The sequence below is a fragment of the Sapajus apella genome, unplaced genomic scaffold (genome assembly GCF_009761245.1).
Source record: "Sapajus apella isolate SASKATOON/1434 unplaced genomic scaffold, GSC_monkey_1.0 scaffold2, whole genome shotgun sequence".
Classification (NCBI taxonomy): Eukaryota; Metazoa; Chordata; class Mammalia; order Primates; family Cebidae; genus Sapajus; species Sapajus apella.
Window position 1 is genome coordinate 24,713,351 of NW_022436942.1, and position 15,335 is coordinate 24,728,685.

Sequence of the window (15,335 nt, forward strand, 5' to 3'; positions counted from 1 at the left end):
GGATACTTCTTAGACAACAATCACTTGGTGCCCATGAAGTCCAATAATATTTTACCTAATCTGTATTAAATTAGATCTTTGTGAAGTAAATGAGTTAAAAGGGAAATTGAAATTGGATTGCGGTTACTGCCCAAGGGGAAATATCGGTTTACAACAACAGCCACAGAATGTGTTTCAGCACAAGGCCCATTAAGAGCGGGAGAACAGTTCTTAACGAGTTATGGCATGGAGTATTAATAAATGTGTCATACTGGCGTCAAATGAACCTTCTGAAAAGCATAGGCTTTTCGTTTCTAATTAGCAACATGGGGCCTGGAGCACACAAAGTAGGAGCATTGCCATTGTTAAGTCAGCGTAAGATGTCTTCTCTTCGGGGCCCACTATTAGGGGAAGAAACATTGTGCAAGGCCAGGTAAAGCACATTCATATACATAACAAACAAATCCTGGCATACTACTGCAAATGCAAAAAAATAAACATACACAGCCATCACAGTACTGCAGTACAGCCAGTTTATTAGCATGTCCCCACCCCATCCCAAGACTGAAATAATTTTTTTAGCCACATAAAAAGTATAAATAAATTTAAAAAATAAATTGGGTTTACATCTGTAATCTCAGCACTCTTGGAGGCCAAGATGGGAAGACTGAGCCCAGGAGTTTGGGGCCAGCCTGGGCAAATAGCAAAACTCCATTTCTACAAAAAAAAAAAAATTCGCTGGGAGTGGTGGCATGTGCCTGTAGACCCAGCTTACTCTGGAGGCTGAGGTGGGAAGATCGTTTGAGCCCAGGAGGTTGAGGCTGCAGTGAGCTGTGATCATGCCTCTGCTCTCCAGCCCGGGCAATAGCACAAGACCCTGTCTCAATAAAATAAAATAAAACAATAAAGGATGTATACACATGAAAGACTTTATATAGAAGAGTACTCAATGCAGGGGTGGAGCGTATCATAGAAGAGAAAGCTTCTTAGAGAAATATTTATTATCCAGCCCCTGGTTTGCTGTGAAACACATAGCCCAGGAGAGCAGCTCTTCACTCAACCAATTCTCCCTGCCCTGAGACGCCACCATCTCAGTTAGAGCAAAGGTAACCTGCAGGTATCTGATGAGCTTCTGGCTATAATGAACACCTAGGGGCTCAGAATTTAGCTAATCAACAAGAGGGCAGCTGGGAACCTTTGGGTCTATCTGACTATAACTATTATTGGCACTGACTTATGACTGTCCCTAGATCTTAACTGTTTTGATCTCTGGAACTAACTGGTCCTCTTATTTTTAGCCAACTTCTCTGGCCTTAAATTCTTGCCTGCCTAAACAAAATATACATACTTTATTCCTCCAGACTTATGCACTTGTTCTTAACTAGGCAACTGGCCAGTTGTTATTAATCAACAGCTATTTGGCATTTATTTCTGAGTATGCATACAGCCAATATACCAAGCAACAAATAAGTGTCTTTTCAAAATTTCCCTGTTTTAATAAAGGAAAATATAATGCAGAATCTAAACAGATTCTATATCAGGCTAGGAAGCTGTTTAGAAACAAATGACCTGTTACGTAAAAATGACTACACTATGTTGAAAAGAATCCTGATGTCTTTCTTATGCTAATCTGCCTAGTGAATTCCTCAAGTAAAATTATAATATAGGTTACATTATATAGCCCCAGTGTGTCCCAGGAAAGGCTCCAGCAAAGGCATAACTAGACTGAATTTCCAGAGTACCTGTGTCCTGGTAATATCCAGCTGCCCTTAGAAATACTGAACCAGGCAGGGCTGGGTGGCTCACACCTGTAATGCCAGCACTTTGGGAGGCTGAGGTGGGCGGATCACGAGGTCAGGAAATCAAGACCATCCTGGCTAACATGGTGAAACCCCGTATCTACTAAAAATACAAAAAATTAGCCAGGGATGGGGGCATGCACCTGTAATTCCAGCTACTTGAGAGCCTGAGGCAGGAGAATCCCTTGAACCTGGGAGGCAGAGGTTGCAGTGAACTGAGATCGTGCCACTGCACTCCAGCCTGGGTGACAGAGCGAGACTCTCTCTCAAAAAAGAAGAAGAAGAAAAAAATACTGAACCAAAGCAGGATATAAAGACACCAGCAAATTTTTTTCCCTAGGCATTTACTTCTGTTTGAGCTGAATGATTGTTTAGAACCATCATCTTCCACGCCTCTATTACGCTATAGTGAGAATTGAGCAAAAGAGACCTCTAAATCCCATATTTTAAAAATTCCTTTTTAGGGACTGACAATTTTACCTATGAGTCTATTTGAAGAAATAATAACATTCAATGTTCATTAAGCATTTACTATGTGGCAGGCACCCTACTAAGATACTTTAAATAATAATTGTCTCACAACTACTCTATTGAGGTAGGTACTATTTTATAGATGATAAAATTGAGGCATGAGATTAAGTAACTTGCCCAAGACAACACAGCTATTATGTGGTGAAATTTAGCATTGAACTGAGGCAATCTAAATACAAAGCCTATACTCTTAATTATCATGTCACACTGCAATTTTAAAAAGCTTTGAAACTATTACTCTAATCTAACTCTTAGTTTCATAAACAAGAAACCAAGCACAGAATGCTCTGCCTAAAGTCTGCCTAAACTAAAGCAGGAGAAGGAGAGTTGCCAGGGACTAGATCTCCTGCCTTCTAGTTCTAAAGTCTTTTTACCCGACTAGTTGGACCAGGTCATCTGGTCCAATCCTCAGATCAATGAACGAATCTCCTCTACTTAATAACTTTAACTGTTGCCCAAAAGGAACCCCCTGCGTGTGCTTCAGATATCACAGCAGCTGTTTACGGTCTTTTCCCCAAGTTCAGTTTGATGAAGATAAGGCTAGCATATCTGTCAGTGGCTTTACAGTTTTCCAGGTGCTTCTGCATACACTTCTTCATTTGGTTTGACCTTGTAACCCCATGCTCTCCAACCATTTGGAGTAGCTGCCACCCTTCCTGCTCACATTCTGGTCACAGAAAGCCATACCTGGCAGAACAGCAGTACTGTGCACCTGCTTCAATGCTGAGCCAGCACAATGCTGCTCCCAGGGCAGGGCAGGTCTGACACTCCTCCATGGCCATTCTTCCTCGTTGTCCTTCAATATAAATTTGACTTTGATCCCCTTCTCCTTTAACCTCTTATGGTGCATGGACTACAGTTGTTCTAATCAAGAGCAAAATGCAGGCTTATTATGTAAAGCATATCACTCTATTTACTGAATTCATATTCTAGAATCTGTTCTCACTCTTCTCTCTCTTAGAAAGCAGCAGAGCAGAGTGGTTTACAGGCTTTGAGGCCAGAAAGACCTGGATTCAATACCCAGCATTGCTGCTTATTAGCTGTCATGATCTCAGGCAACTTATGTTAAGGTTGCTAAGGCTCGGTTTTCTTATTGATAAAGCGGGTGCCATCAATCACTATTTCAATTTTATCAGGTTGTTATAAAGATTAAATGAAAGGTCACAAGGAGTCCTTAACACAGTGGCTAGTATAGAACAGGCACTCATTAAATGTGATTAGATGTTGCCACTGCTATCACACACTGCTGCCACTCCCTCAGCTCTTTGGCTCCAAACATAGGATGGTCATTAGAAGACAAGAAGGGGCTAACTTGGCACAAGCCAGCAGGACACTTGTGCACAAGTTAGAGCAAGAATCCCGAGCAGGGCTGCATTGGTTCAAAATGGGTCCCAGAGGTTATTTCCGACCTGGGAACTCTGGAATTGAGAGAAAACAAAACCCCTTAGGATGCACTCATTGGCTCCAACTTCCCTCTAGGCTTTATCTCCTGTCTTACCAAACCACACTTTACGTGCTTCGGTCACACCTACACTCACTATTTTAAACAGCTAAACTTGTGTCATGTCTCTCAGCCTTTATATACACTGTTCCTCACACCTGTACTACTCTCTCATCTCTTCTCTGACAGGTGATTTTTTTTTTAACCATACTTTAATACTTAAAGGTCCAGGTCAAAGATCATATCCTCTTTGAAGACAGCCCCATTCAACTCTCTTCAATAGAATTATCCTTCCCTCCTGTGTGTACCTATAACACTGTACTTACTTCTATTAGAGGAGTTAACACAGAATATTGTTATTGAGGTTTACATACCAGTATCTCTCACTGGACCCTGAGATCTGTGAAGGGGAGGGGTTTATCTTCCATCTACTATGATTTTCTCAGCTTAGCAAGCACAGTACATAACGTGATGCCTATCTGGCACAAGGTAGACAGGTCATACATGTTTGCTAAATGTACGAATGAATATCTTTTTTCATAGACATAAAGAAATACTACAGCTAAAATCACCTAACCTTTAACTATATCCAACTTTCCCCCGGGTGCCCAATTGAAACTATATGGCTACCTTCTTTTTTTTTAATCCCTTAGCTTATCTACCCATAAAAATTCACTAATTTTAGTTTGAAAAGTCTTCTCACCTTTTCTATGTCTCAGATATTGTGCTGAAGATATGGTATGAAACAAATGAACTAAACACAACAACATACAGTTGTTCCTCAGCATCCATGGGGGATTGGTTCCAGGACTGCCCAGGGATACCAAAATCCACTGATGCTCAATCCCCGAAACAAGATGATGTTTTATTTGCACATAACCTATGCACATTCCCCAGTAAATTTTAAATCATCTTGAGATTACTTATAATGCTTAATACAATGTAAATGCTATGTTAGTTATACTATATTGGTTGGGGAATAATTACAAGAAAAAAAGTCTATACATGTTCAGTACAGATGTGCTTTTTTTTTCCCCAAGTATTTTCAGTTGGTTGAATTCATAAATGTGGACCCATGTGTATGGAAGGCTGATACTAACTTCATATTGAGGCAGTGCAAAATGATAGAAAATTCTCTAAAAGTGATAGGAAACAAAACCAAAAAATCATTCTGCAATATGCTCCACACAGACATCATAGCATGGAATAAAGATCATGAAGGTAAAATTCACAGATCGCTGGAACAGAAACCTGACTCTACCACATACTAGTTGAGGGAATTTGAGGAAGCAAGTTAATGTTTCTGCAGCCACAAATGCTTCATACTTGGGAAAACATGCAATATTATACTGAGATTTCCCTAATATTGGCAATCCTCGGGGAATGAAGAAAGCTGGGGAGTCAAAAATGATGCCAGAATTTTGATGGTGCCATCAACTAGGAGAGTAGATAAAAGAAGATAAGCAGGTTTGAGGGGGAAGGAAATGAGTTCAATTTTGAATATACTGCGTAACCTGTGGGAAATCCAGACACGGATGACTGGCAAGGTGTTGAATATTTAAGGAACATTCTAGGCTAGGCTAGAGTCTGGAGTCCTCGAACTGAGACTGGGTGAGATCATCCAGGGAGAATGTGCCAACTAAGACGAACATGGGCCAAGGACTGAATCTGAGGGAATATCAACATTTTAGGGAAAGGTTGAAAAAATGAAAGAGAAAGAAGGAAGCATTTGAGATAAAAGGAAAATTAAGCCAAAGAAGTAAAGAGATATAAGAGTCAGGGAATAATAAATGGTGTCAAACACTGCAGAGAGGGTTAGTGAGTTAAGAATTTAAAAAAAAATTCTTAGACTTGGCCATTTGCGATGTTATTGGGAAGATCTTATAATATTCATGAAAGAGGTAAGAATGCCGTCAGGCTTCAAGGATGGAGGACTGGGTGGGAGATGTGTATGTGGCGAATAAAGGCTCCTCTTTACAATTTTCAGTGGCATGGGGAGCAATTAGACTAGCTGGGGACAGGAGGTCAAGTGAGGATTCATTAGGATGGGAGAGGCTTTGAGTGTGTTTACAGACTATGGGAAAGGAACCTATATGAGAGGAAAGATGGAAAATACAGAAAAGAGAGAGCATAACCAAAGGAGTGAAATTCCAGAGGAGGTAGAAAGGCACAGGTCAAAGACTGGAGCGAGGGATTGGTCATGAACAGTAGATGGGGCACCCTATCCTCTGAAATCAGAGGAATCTTTTACTCAAACTTGGTTCCATAGGCCAAACTTTCCAGGCTCAACAGTGTCTAGAATAGAAATGTATCTTCAGAGCTTGTATCAAAAATTCTTCTGGGTAATCCTGATCTTAATTTGTATCAAATAGGGTTATATGTAAAGAAAGGTTTACAACTCATTTGTCAGTTTGGAAACAATTAGTAAGAGAAGCATCCCTCTGTATAAGAATGACAGAGTCTTCTCTCCTTGACTAACAAAGCACTTAAAATATGTTTAATTACTGTCAGAGATTATTGATATCATTATAATCTTGAAACATTCTTTAGCATTTAAATGGCCATTATTACATAGTCCCATTCCACAGGTAAATTTTTATTAAGAAAAGAAGATTTCACAACTCACACACTGGAGAAACCAACATAAACTAATTCCTAAAATTACTGATCAGTGGAATTTTATGGCTGAGATGACTGGCTAATAACACACATCCTAGAATTCAAGTAAAAGCTGTCATATGTCTATACCCTAGGCGGCTCAGAACTGGAATCACAGCTTAGTACTTGCATGAGAACCTAGGACTGGAGGCTCTTTTTGGAGAAAATGCTGGGTTTCTTTGTAGGCACCCCAATAGCTCACCCCAATGCTCAAGTATATTTGATTCCTATCTGTGTAAAAATCTGAGAGGGGCAAACTCTCTCAAAACTGTCTCTTTTAAATATTATAATTTAATACTTGCTGAAGGCCTATTTAACATAATCAATATTTGAGAGAACATATAACCTTCAGGTCTTCTGGATTCTCCAAGTTTAGCCTCTGTACCAAATTGAAGCACCACAAGCTTTTAAAGGAGCTGGAACATATTATCTTGATTAATGCATGTATCGTTATCAGTAATAATTTAATTTTCGTATTTGTTTGTTATGTGTTTCCCCACAAAAAACTGAGTTCCAAGAATGTATATGGTTTGTCTGTTTTGTTGCCAAGGGCACAGAACAGAGCCCAGGGAATACAGAAAACAGTAACAATTTATCAAATTGTCAAATGAATAATTGCATGCTCTACTCCTTCCTTAACCCTCCATAATCTATCATAAATCATATCAATTCACCTGTATAAAAACCATTGAATTCATCCAATCCCTTACCACCACTGTAACTCATACCCTCATTACTTCATAGCTGACCTGCCTGTTTCAGTTATCTTTCCCTCCAGCCCAGCCTACGTATTGTCATCCCATTTACCTCGCTAAGCACAGCTATCATCACGTATCCTTACTCCCATTCAAGAACCTTCACTAGTTCTCTACTGCTTCTCAAACAAACACCACACCTCTGAGTCTAACATTCTAAGCCCTCCAGGATTTGCTCCAGCTCTCCCTCCCCAGCCTCATCTTCCACTGCTCCTCAGTCACTTCCCCACATTCCAATCAAATTAGATGACCTGTTTTTTTCTTTCATGTCTTAGGCCCTACTCTCTGGGCCTCTGTTCATACCATACTCTGTCTAAAGTGTTGTAGTACATCCCTCCTTTCTAAAATCCAAGCCTTAATTAGAATACTGCTTTAACTATGAAATTACCCTGGGGCTCCCTCATCAAAAGTAATACCACTATATGCTACCACATTATAAGCTACTTAGGGGTAACGAATGGACTGTATTAATCTTTGTCTCCCCTAGGAGAACTGAATGTCTAACATACAGGAAGTACTCAGGAAATATTGTTGAATAAGTTAATCACATTTTATATGAGACAATCCAGACTAGTATATATTCCACATATTTCCTTTATAGTCAATTAATACCAGGAAAGTAACACAACTGACATAGCCAAGAAAAAACAAAACACTTAATAAAGGTGGACATGACAGAAGGACTTAGAATATTCAGGTAATAACATCCTTTGTATAGCACACGCTTATGACCAATAAATCAGGAAGAGATGCCGGCACTACGTGGAAGCTGTTATCTAATGACCTTTTGTAAAGTCCTTTTTAATTTTAAGGTTCCACAAGAGGGATAGCAAGAGTGGGGCACTTAACAAGTTACCCAGCCTTCTGACCATCTCTTTAAAACATCAGGGAACCTATTTCCCAATCCACTGCCTCAGCTCCTAAATGAAACCAACTCTTTGGAAAGGAAGAAACATTGGTAATCAGTCATTTTTCCTTTAGAGTTTAGTTCATTTCAGAAGACAGGAAAATTTTTCATTAGGAAGAAAATCATGTCACCATTCACACCCACAGCACTTAGAAAAGTACATAGTATTTTCATATGCATTATCTCATAAGATTAATTAATTCATTCAACAAATATTGACTGTGTGCTTACTATAGGGCAGGTACTGCTCCAGCTGATGATACAAGATGAACAATGAACAAATAAATGTATTACATGCCAGGTGTTAAGTGCTACAGAAAAAGAAATGAAGTGGGTTTGGAATGAATGTTTTGTTTTACATACAGTAGTCCAGAAATGGTCTTTACTGCAACCTGTAAAATAAGTGACGTACTAGCTGTTAGCATAATCTTAATTTTCTAGATTGGGGGAATTGAGAACTTAAATGGTTAAATTGCTTGCCCAAGATCACCTGGAATTAGACAGAGATGGGATCAGAAATAAGATTTCCCAACTTTTGGTCTATTGCCACAGGAACAAAAGAGAAATCTGATTTAGGAATGCTTTATTAAATTCCTTCTCCTCAAGGTAACCATAGTTAGAGAGTGGACAAGACCATACATGCCCATCAATGACCCATCCCCTCGAGAAAGGCCCACCTCCCAATGTCTCACAGGTATTTCTCTCAATTTGATTTGGTGAATAAAATAACTGAAACATCATTTTGCTTCCTTATATTGTTGGGAAAAAAATTTTAACGACAAAATAAACCAAAGTTTTAAAATATGTAGTTTTTATTTAAAACAGAAAGCAGCATCTAGGCTTAGTGTGCAAAAGCAGGAAATACAACTCATCAGCAATACTTCAAATCACACCTAATAAACAGAAATCCTCCTGTAATGGTCTCTGTGCTGTACACCTGTTGAAAGTGTGTCAGCACTTTTGGCAAGGACTTTCTGCCATGAGCTCATATAGGACTGCGTGTGTGTGTGTGTATCACTTAAGCTGATGGCACTAATATTAGTGAAGTAAGGAGGAAACTGCAAATATTATTGGGAACAGAGGTACCCTCTACATCTAACCTGAGTTAAACCTGAAATCAACTTCTTATCCAGTGTAGGGCTGAAGATCCTAATGTGTTTTAAAAATTCAAAATGAGGAATCAGTTCTCCAAGTGTAGGAAAATTAAGTTAGGCTACAAAGAAGAAGAGGCCTCTAGGCTGGGCCTGTGTGGGTAGAATATCAAAAGGTAAAACTAAAAGACAGAGTACATTCCAACAGGAAGAGAGGGAGACCAGAAGAAGGTGGGTGGATGGAGGGGTCTTCCACACTCAGGAAATGGAAAGTAGTGTGCCACAGCTAACATACAGTATGTGACAGGCAAAGTGCGAAATACAACTAGAAAGATACAATACAGGTCTAACTCTATTTTGCAAATATTGCAGGAAAGGAAATTAAAGTGGTTTGGCCAAGGACAAGCATGAAGCAAAGCCGGAACTAGAACCAACGTTTTATATTCCCAGTTAGGCACTCTTTCCACTATAGTCAGACACAACATAATAATGTTTTGGTCAACAATGTTTGGGATGGTAGTTCCATAAGATGATTATGAGGCTGAAAAATTTTTATTCCTCAATAACCTTGTATCTGTCAAAAAGTTGTAGCTATAGTGCAATGCATTACCTTTCTATGTTTAGCTATGTTTAGATACAGAAATACCATGGTGTTACAAATGTCTACAGCGTTCAATATGGTAACATGCTGTACAGGTTTGTAGCCTGGGAGCAACAGGCTATACCATATAGCCTAGGGGTGCAGTAGGCTGCATCATCTAGATCTGTGTAAGTACACTCCATGATGTTCATATAAGGATGAAATGGCCTAATGACTCATTTCTCAGAATGCATTCCCCCCGTTAAGTGACACATGATTGTATACTATCTTACCATAGGTTGCAGTAAAGAATGGACTGTAGGCAGACAGGGGATGGACTATGGCAGATAGGAAATACTCTTCCTTTAACAAGTAACAAGTGGTAGAAAGGTTAAATTGCCTCAAGATCACACGTCCAGTTGAATAACTGGCGGTATTGATAACAAGCTCAACTCAGAGCTCCTACACTTGAGAAGATACAATACAGGGGCTAACACAAGTTCTTCCCCCCGTAAGCAATACTCTTACCACTGTACTTTTTAGGACCTGTCCTATAAACCACAACGATTATTAGGGAATAAGTGAAAATGGAGCTTATTTTTCTATTTGCCTGCCCAGCTTCAGAAAAACTGAGTCAACTGAGGCTGAAAATCAGTACATGAAAAATCAGAAAAATGGGGAACCAGAAATATGTTGTAATGAATGGAGAGTTAGGAGGCATGAGCTCTGGTCTTGGTTAGACCACCAACAATGGTGTGGGCTTTTGACAAAGTACTTCACCTCATAATTCATAAAATGGGGAGGATGAACCAGATGATGTCTAAGGCTATCAAATTATAATTTTCTATTATTCTTATAAGTAGATCTCTCTTGGCAGAAAAAGGTACACCTGAAAAGTTGAAGGTAAACTGAACTTTAGGAAGCATATATCATTTTTTAATGCAATAAGAGTGTGCCCTATTTAAAAACACATTGATCAAACTTGTAATTTAAATTTTTGTTTATATGACTTTCTTTTAATATGGTATACCCATTAAACAAAAAAGACGCATATATCAATTGTCAGTTCTAAGGAATGGGAAAAGGGATAGGGGTCAATTCTGATGGCCTTATTTCAGCTTAACCTACAGATTTCCTAGCTGCCTACTTAAGATAGTTATTAGGAATATATACGGCCATTTCATATTCAACAAATTATTATTAAGCATTGGAAAGTATCTTTTTTTTTTTTTAAGCAAAGATAGAGAGGCACTTTGAGCAATAGAGAAAAAGTCCTTAATTTTTCACTAAAAAAAAAAAAAAAAAAAAAAAAATTTAAAGTGGGGGAAATACAAAAATTAGCCAGGTGTGGTGGTGCATGGGTATGATCCCAGCTACTTGGGAGGCAGACATAGAGGTTGCCCAGGAGGTTGAGGCAGCAGTGACCTATAATTTCATCACCACACTCCAACCTGGAGTTATTAGACTCTGTCTCCAAAATAATAATAATAATAAAAGGCCGGGCACGGTGGCTCACGCCTGTAATCCCAGCACTTTGGGAGGCCGAGGCGGGTGGATCACAAGGTCAAGAGATCGAGACCATCCTGGTCAACATAGTGAAACGCCATCTCTACTAAAAATACAAAAAATCAGCTGGGCATGGTGGCGCATGCCTGTAATCCCAGCTACTCAGGAGGCTGAGGCAGGAGAATTGCCTGAACCCAGGAGGCGGAGGTTGCGGTGAGCCGAGATCGTGCCATTGCACTCCAGCCTGGGCAACAAGAGCGGAACTCCGTCTCAAAAAAAAAATAAAATAAAATAATAATAATAATAATAAAAAGTAAAAACAAAGAACAAAATTAAGACTTCAATAAGCTTAAGAAAGCAATAGGAAGAAAACCAAGAACAAAGGTTTTTAATGGAATTCAAGTTCCATAAAACACGTATTTGTTTTTGCTTGCCTACGCATAAACTCTGGAAGATACCACTATCAGTGGTTGCCTGTGCAGGGAGATAGAAAATAGGCAGATGAGAGACGGGTGTAAAACGCAAACTTATTTACCAAGCACCTTTGAATTTTTAACCACTTAATTACCTATTTTAAAATTGAATTTAAAAATTTAAATGTTCCTTAAACAATCATTTGTAGCAAACAGCTGAAAAACAAAAAAGCCAAAGAAAGGAAGTATTGGAACGAAGTACCAAGAGACGAAACATAAAATAGCACTGAGAAGTCTGAGGCAATTCAAAGAGAGGACAATCCAGATTGCTTGCAGGAAACCGCTGAAAAAGTCAGTGTGAAATCCAACGAGGACCTCAGAAGCTCAGAATAGCCAAACAAGTATCAGCTGGAATAAGTAACAGTATCGCAAAAATGTGGTGCACAACTTTAGGGCCCTGTGTCCCTTGGGAGTGGGAAATCCGAGATAAAACCAGAACTTTACTAATCGAAAATGAGTTATCTCTTACCCACTAGGAGAAAGAGGGAAGGAAATGAGAAACAAGTTTCTGTGAAAGTCACAAAGATATCAGTTAGAAAATGAGGCCTAAGAGGAAAAGACAAAGGATTCCACTAGTATCATCTAGAAAAGAAAAGAGATTCTACTTTGCCAAGAATTATTTAAGGCAGCCCTTGAAAAGCAAATGGAAAGGACTGTCCTCTTAAAGTCATTTCTACCCTTATGACTTTTTGATTTGTGGGCTAATTCCCAGTGTGCTTCCTTGTAGGAGAGAACTTGCTAATTTAGTACAAGGCCTAGTTAGCACGAAGTGAAGGGGTTAAGATATGTTATTCTGGCATATTGACTAAGTTAAAGACATTTGTAAAACAGCAGGTGCAAAAAGATCACTGCGACCTTCTTGCTGTTTCTTAAGAGAGGCAGATGAAATTCCTGTGTGGAAGACATTCCCTGAACCCGAAGGAAAGGCAACATCCTTATCTTCAAGGGCAAGAAGGTGAGACCAAGAGAATACTGTACTGACCTTGTTAGAATAAGCCTTATCTTTTAAGCCTCCCCGCATAATTTAGTTGCTTCTTCACAATTTACTATTTTTTTGGTCCAATCCAGCATATAAATAACTGATTCTAACTGCTTCTTTGGGTCTTCATTTCTTTCTGAGGCCTCCTGTGCTACATAAAGCATGTATTATGCTTTTCTCCTGTCAATCTGTGTTATGTCAATTTAATTCTCAGACCCAGCTGGGACCCTAGGAGAATGCAGGTGGAGTTTTTCCACCCCCATAGAAGTATCGGCACTGCTGGTAAAGATTTGCAAGTAAACTTGGGCAAGAATATTATTTTTAATCAAGTAAAATATCCTTCATTTCAAAGTACAATGAACACATCTAAAGTGCTAGCAATGTTCTTTCTTGACATGGTATTCGTTTGAAATCATTATGCTATGAATTTACATTTTATGAGCTTTTCTGTATGGTGGTATATATATTTTTTTAAGATCACCAAGAAAATACTATTAAAGTTATCCTTTCTGGGAACAATTTGCCCTTGTGGTGAAGCCAAAGGCTGAAGTCAGAGTTTCCACCATGAAGAGCCAGTCTCCTAATGGGGCACCAATAAGATCAATTTGGCCTATCCAATGAATGACACTCATCAGGTCCAGGGACCCGCTCTCTTTGGTAAGTCCTCACTCTCAAGCCAGGCCATGGAAATCTGAAGCATTGGAAATGGAAAGAGGCTGTCTACAGGGCAGGAACCAGGGAAAAAAAGTATGCAAAGGAAAATTGGGCTCTAACAACTAATAGCTTTATATATTTTTTCATATCTTCTGTCAGGTTTAAGAAAATGAGAAATTAGAAACGAGATCATGTCCTTTGCAGGGACATGGATAGAACTGGAAGCCATTATCCTCAGCAAACTAATACAGGAACAGAAAACCACATGTTCTCACTTACAAGTGGGAACTGAATCATGAGAACACATGGACACATGTGGGGGATTAACACACACTGGGGCCTGTCAGAGGCAGGGGATGGGGGAGGGAGAGCATCAGGAAGAATAGTTAATGGATGCTGGGCTTAATAACTAGGTGATGGGATGATTTGTGCAGCAAATCACCATGGCACACATTTACCTATGTAACAAACCTGCACATCCTGCACATGTACCCCTGAACTTAAATACAAGTTAAAGAAAAAAAAAAAACTACAAAAAACAAAAAAAAAAAGAAAATGAGAAATTAATTTGCATTTGAGTTGGAAAAATAGTTTAGGCCCAGAGAGATGAAGTGTCTTGCTAAAAGTCACAAATTAGTTTTGAGAAGTTTTTTTTCTTCATTTATTTCCCCATAAATTACCTGTGGTAGCTTAGACAATACATTTACTAGAAACTAAAAATGTAAATAATAAGGCCAGGTACAGTGGTTTATGTCTGTAATCCCAGCACTTCGGAAGGCTGAGGCGAGTGAATCACTTGAGGTCAGGAGTTTGAGACCAGCCTGGCCAACATGGTAAAACCCCCTCTCTACTAAAATACAAAGATTAGTCGGGTGTGGTACACACGCCTGTAGTCCCAGCTACTCTGGAGGCTGAGGCAGCAGCAACGCTTGAACCTGGGAGGCAGAGTTTGCAGTGAGCTGAGATCACACCACTGCACTCCTGTCGGGGTGACAGTGCGATACTCTGTCTCAAAAAAAAAAATAAATAAATAATAAACATGGTGGATTACGATAGAATTGGGATTTCTTACTTTCAATCTACTGTTCTTTACATCATATCATTTTGTTTGTTAAACTTTCTAGATTTCCCAGTGTAAGATATAAACTAATGGTTCTACTTTTTTCTATTATGTAGCTGTTCTGAGCTACACAGAAGCACATGGGTAAAGGACCATTTTGTGTGGAGAATGTCTTAACTGCTTTTGTCACCCTGAACTAAAAATGCCTCTATAACTACAGCTACTCAAGAGATCTATTGGCTTCATCTTACTTCTATTCTATTATCAAGCCAAAGATGCAGAAATTTCTTCCAAAATTTAAAGACTGAAAGGCAATTTAGTTAAGCGCAGTTTTTTGTTGTTGTTTTGTTTTTAACAAAGCCAATTCAGATAAGCTTTATATCAGTATATATAAAATTATACAAAGCCATTTCCCCTTCATCTGGAAAAATCTATCAAATTCTTTAAATATCTGTCAAGCTGGACACAATGGTTCATGCCTGTAATCCCAGCAGTTTGGGAGGCTGAGGCGGGCGCATCACCTGAGGTCAGGAGTTCAATTTCAGCCTGGCCAATGTGGTGAAACCCTGACTCTGCTAAAAATACAAAAATTAGCCAGGCGTGGTGGCAGGTGCCTGTAATCCCAGCTACTCAGGAGACTGAGGCAGGAGAATTGCTTGAACCCAGGAGGCAGAGGTTGCAGTGAGCCGAGACTGTGATACTGCACTCCAACCTGGGTGACAGAGCAAGATTCTCTCAACAAAAAAAATCTGTCAAATGAGGGATCCCCTAAAATGGTGTCTGATGCCACCCCTCAAGATTCAATTACTTAGCTGGCTTTGTTTCTCTACTTGTTGCCTTGTTTCAGAAAATAATCATGAGAAAGAAGCTCAAGATTTAGTCAAATACTTGTTTCAGAAGTTTGAAACTCTCAGCCAAATGA

At 39.2% G+C, this 15,335-nt stretch overlaps 1 protein-coding gene across 13 annotated transcripts in view; it reads right to left on the minus strand.

Annotated features, from left to right (window-relative positions):
- The window catches only part of SCN8A (sodium voltage-gated channel alpha subunit 8), a 211,908-nt gene that overhangs the window by 124,952 nt on the left and 71,621 nt on the right, over positions 1-15,335 (minus strand). The gene's annotated exons all lie outside the window — the stretch shown is intronic.